Source organism: Procambarus clarkii, chromosome 71, assembly GCF_040958095.1.
Source record: "Procambarus clarkii isolate CNS0578487 chromosome 71, FALCON_Pclarkii_2.0, whole genome shotgun sequence".
NCBI classification, from domain to species: domain Eukaryota; kingdom Metazoa; phylum Arthropoda; class Malacostraca; order Decapoda; family Cambaridae; genus Procambarus; species Procambarus clarkii.
The window spans coordinates 28,726,350-28,732,349 of record NC_091220.1 but is presented as its reverse complement, the minus strand read 5'-3'; positions in this window follow the sequence as shown (position 1 = coordinate 28,732,349).

The window sequence follows — 6,000 nt, the reverse complement described above, 5'->3', positions numbered from 1 at the left end:
ATCTCAGAATGTCGCATAATATTGCATTTTAAGCAAGTTTTCTTCCATTTTGTTTCGTACGAAAAATCATCGAATTTAGCAATATTTTGACGTTTATCATCCCCTTTTCCTTTATGTGATATAAACAAAATATCATCGAATTAGGCAATATTTTGCCGTTTTTCCACGTTTTTGTGAATTTTCAGTTTATGGTATTAATTCATTATATATACGATAAAAATGATGCAAACACATAATTGATTAGATAATAACCTTAAATACTTAATTTTCAATCATCTATTTGTTTCTTGTTAAAATACTGAGTAAGATATTGAAAAGGGGAGAAGTTCTGTTTTATTGCATATATCGACGTTTCAGCCGGAATAGAGATGTTTTCGTGAACATCTTCCATCGGTAATATAAACGGAAAATCAGGAACATTTTAGTTAATTCTAGTGAAAACACATTGATTTTTATCATTTGTATTGGAAACAACATTGTCATATGTCTTTTCGTGGATCTAAATAATACGAAACCTCGCTCTATGATTTGTAGTTAAAATTCTCTTAATATGGTAAAATAGTGAATTTTTTCACGTTTTTCATGTAGTGTGATTTTACGTAAATATATTCGTTTTTACCAATATTTCAATACTGTTTCATGTTGTATCACGATATGTGTTTTGGCCATCAAATATCAGAATTTCGCATAATATTGCATTTTAAGCAAGTTTTCTTGCATTTTGTTTCGTACGAAAAATCATCGAATTTAGCAATATTTTTACGTTTATCATCCCCTTTTCCTTTATGTGATATAAACAAAATACCATCGAATTAGGCAATATTTTGCCGTTTTTCCACGTTTTTGTGAATTTTCAGTTTATTGTTATTAATTCATTAAATATACGAGAAAAATGATGCAAACACATAATTGATTAAAAATTAACTTTAAATACTTCATTTTCAATCAACCATTTGTTTCTCGTTAAAATGCTGAGTAGGATATTGAAAAGGGGAGAAGTTCGATTTTTATTGCATATACCGACGTTTCAGCAGGATTATAGCGGTTTTACATGTACATCTTCCATCAGTATTACATCAGTATTTCCACGTTTTTGTTGTGAATTTTCAGTCTATGGGTATTAATTCATTAATTATACGATAAAAATTATGCAAACACATAATTGATTAGATAATAACCTTAAATACTTCATTTTCAATCATCTATTTGTTTCTCCTTAAAATACTGAGTAAGATATTGGAAAGGGGAGAAGTTCGGTATTTATTGCATATGTCGACGTTTCAGCCGGATTAGAGTGGTTTTACGTGTACATCTTCCATCGGTAATATAAACGGAAAATCTAGACAACATTTTAGTTAATTCTAATGAAAACACATTGATTTTTATCATTTGTATTGGAAACAACATTGTCATATTTCTTTTCTTGGATCTAAATAATACGAAACCTCGCTCTAATGATTTGAAGTTAAAATCCTTAAATATGGTAAAATAGTGACCTTTTTCACGTTTTTCATGTAGTTTGATATTACGTAAATATATTCATTTTTACCAATATTTCGATACTATTTCATGTTAGTATCACGATATGTGATTTGGCCTTCAAATCTCAGAATTTCGCATAATTATTGCATTTTAAGCAAGTTTTCTTGCATTTTGTTTCGTACGAAAAATCATCGAATTTAGCAATATTTTGACGTTTATCATCCCCTTTTCCTCTAAGTGATTTAAACAAAATATCATCGAATTAGACAATATTTTGCCGTTTTTCCACGTTTTTGTGAATTTTCAGTTTATGGGTATTAATTCATTATATATACGATAAAAATGATGCAAACACATAATTGATTAGATAATAACCTTAAATACTTCATTTTCAATCAACCATTTGTTTCTCGTTAAAATACTGAGTAAGATATTGAAAAGGGGAGAAGTTCTGTTTTTATTGCATATATCGACGTTTCAGCCGGAATAGAGCGATTTTCGTGTACATCTTCCATCGGTAATATAAACGGAAAATCAGGAACATTTTAGTTAATGCTAATGAAAACACATTTAATTTTATCATTTGTATTGGAAACAACATTGTCATGTCTTTTCTTGGATCTAAATAATACGAAACCTCGCTTTTGATTTGAAGTTAAAATCCTCAAATATGGTTAAATAGTGGCTTTTTTCACGTTTTTCATGTAGTTTGATATTACGTAAATATTCATTTTTACCAATATTTCGATACTATTTCATGTAGTATCATGATATGTGATTAGGCCTTCATATCTCAGAATGTCGCATAATATTGCATTTTAAGCAAGTTTTCTTCCATTTTGTTTCGTACGAAAAATCATCGAATTTAGCAATATTTTGACGTTTATCATCCCCTTTTCCTTTATGTGATATAAACAAAATATCATCGAATTAGGCAATATTTTGCCGTTTTTCCACGTTTTTGTGAATTTTCAGTTTATGGTATTAATTCATTATATATACGATAAAATGATGCAAACACATAATTGATTAGATAATAACCTTAAATACTTAATTTTCAATCATCTATTTGTTTCTTGTTAAAATACTGAGTAAGATATTGAAAAGGGGAGAAGTTCTGTTTTTATTGCATATATCGACGTTTCAGCCGGAATAGAGATGTTTTCGTGAACATCTTCCTATCGGTAATATAAACGGAAAATCAGGAACATTTTAGTTAATTCTAGTGAAAACACATTGATTTTTATCATTTGTATTGGAAACAACATTGTCATATGTCTTTTCGTGGATCTAAATAATACGAAACCTCGCTCTATGATTTGTAGTTAAAATTCTCATTATATGGTACAATAGTGAATTTTTTCACGTTTTTCATGTAGTGTGATTTTACGTAAATATATTCAGTTTTTACCAATATTTCAATACTGTTTCATGTTGTATCACGATATGTGATTTGGCCATCAATATATCAGAATTTCGCATAATATTGCATTTTAAGCAAGTTTTCTTGCATTTTGTTTCGTACGAAAAATCATCGAATTTAGCAATATTTTGACGTTTATCATCCCTTTTTCCTTTATGTGATATAAACAAAATACCATCGAATTAGGCAATATTTTGCCGTTTTTCCACGTTTTTGTGAATTTTCAGTTTATTGTTATTAATTCATTAAATATACGAGAAAAATGATGCAAACACATAATTGATTAAAAATTAACTTTAAATACTTCATTTTCAATCAACCATTTGTTTCTCGTTAAAATGCTGAGTAGGATATTGAAAAGGGGAGAAGTTCGATTTTTATTGCATATACCGACGTTTCAGCAGGATTATAGCGGTTTTACATGTACATCTTCCATCAGTATTACATCAGTATTTCCACGTTTTTGTTGTGAATTTTCAGTCTATGGGTATTAATTCATTAAATATACGATAAAAATTATGCAAACACATAATTGATTAGATAATAACCTTAAATACTTCATTTTCAATCATCTTTTTGTTTCTCCTTAAAATACTGAGTAAGATATTGGAAAGGGGAGAAGTTCGGTATTTATTGCATATGTCGACGTTTCAGCCGGATTAGAGTGGTTTTACGTGTACATCTTCCATCGGTAATATAAACGGAAAATCAACAACATTTTAGTTAATTCTAATGAAAACACATTGTTTTTTATCATTTGTATTGGAAACAACATTGTCATATTTCTTTTCTTGGATCTAAATAATACGAAACCTCGCCCAATGATTTGAAGTTAAAATCCTTAAATATGGTAAAATAGTGACTTTTTTAACGTTTTTCATGCAGTTTGATATTACGTAAATATATTCATTTTTACCAATATTTCGATACTATTTCATGTTGTATCACGATATGTGATTTGGCCTTCAAATCTCAGAATTTCGCATATTATTGCATTTTAAGCAAGTTTTCTTGCATTTTGTTTCGTACGAAAAATCATCGAATTTAGCAATATTTTGACGTTTATCATCCCCTTTTCCTCTTAAGTGATTTAAACAAAATATCATCGAATTAGACAATATTTTGCCGTTTTTCCACGTTTTTGTGAATTTTCAGTTTATGGGTATTAATTCATTATATATACGATAAAAATGATGCAAACACATAATTGATTAGATAATAACCTTAAATACTTCATTTTCAATCAACTATTTGTTTCTCAGTTAAAATACTGAGTAAGATATTGAAAAGGGGAGAAGTTCTGTTTTTATTGCATATATCGACGTTTCAGCCGGAATAGAGCGATTTTTCGTGTACATCTTCCATCGGTAATATAAACGGAAAATCAGGAACATTTTAGTTAATGCTAATGAAAACACATTTAATTTTATCATTTGTATTGGAAACAACATTGTCATATGTTTTTTCTTGGATCTAAATAATTACGAAACCTCGCTTTATGATTTGAAGTTAAAATCCTCAAATATGGTTAAATAGTGGCTTTTTTTCACGTTTTTCATGTAGTTTGATATTGCGTAAATATATTCATTTTTACCACTATTTCGATACTATTCATGTAGTATCACGATATGTGATTTGGCCTTCAAATCTCAGAATTTCGCATAATATTGCATTTTTAGCAAGTTTTCTTGCATTTTGTTTCGTACGAAAAATCATCGAATTTAGCAATATTTTCCTGTTCATCATCCCCTTTTCCTTTATGTGATTTAAACAAAATATCATCGAATTAGGCAATATTTTGCCGTTTTCGCCGTTTTCGTGAATTTTCATTTAATTGTTATTTATTCATTAAATATACGATAAATATGATGCAAACACATAATTCATTAGAAATTAACCTTAAATACTTCATTTTCAATCAACCATTTGTTTCTCGTAAAATACTGAGTAGGATATTGGAAAGGGGAGAAGTTCGGTTTTTATTGCATATATCGATGTTTCAGCCGGTTTAGAGCGGTTTTACGTGTACATCTTCCATCGGTAATATAAACGGAAAATCAGGAACATTTTAGTTAATTTCAAGGAAAACACATTGTTTATTATCATTTGTATTGGAAACAACATTGTCATGTCTTTTCTTGGATCTAAATAATACGAAACCTCGCTCTATTGATTTGAAGTTAAAATCCTCAAATATGGTTAAATAGTGACTTTTTCACGTTTTTCATGTAGTTTGATATTACATAAATATTCATTTTTACCAATATTTCGATACTATTTCATGTAGTATCACGATATGTGATTTGGCCTTCATATCTCAGAATGTCGCATAATATTGCATTTTAAGCAAGTTTTCTTCCATTTTGTTTCGTACGAAAAATCATCGAATTTAGCAATATTTTGACGTTTATCATCCCCTTTTCCTTTATGTGATATAAACAAAATATCATCGAATTAGGCAATATTTTGCCGTTTTTCCACGTTTTTGTGAATTTTCAGTTTATGGTATTAATTCATTATATATACGATAAAAATGATGCAAACACATAATTGATTAGATAATAACCTTAAATACTTAATTTTCAATCATCTATTTGTTTCTTGTTAAAATACTGAGTAAGATATTGAAAAGGGGAGAAGTTCTGTTTTTATTGCATATATCGACGTTTCAGCCGGAATAGAGATGTTTTCGTGAACATCTTCCATCGGTAATATAAACGGAAAATCAGGAACATTTTAGTTAATTCTAGTGAAAACACATTGATTTTTATCATTTGTATTGGAAACAACATTGTCAGTATGTCTTTTCGTGGATCTAAATAATACGAAACCTCGCTCTATGATTTGTAGTTAAAATTCTCTTATATGGTAAAATAGTGAATTTTTTCACGTTTTTCATGTAGTGTGATTTTACGTAAATATATTCGTTTTTACCAATATTTCAATACTGTTTCATGTAGTATCACGATATGTGATTTTGGCCAGTCAAATATCAGAATTTCGCATAATATTGCATTTTAAGCAAGTTTTCTTGCATTTTGTTTCGTACGAAAAATCATCGAATTTAGCAATATTTTGACGTTTATCATCCCCTT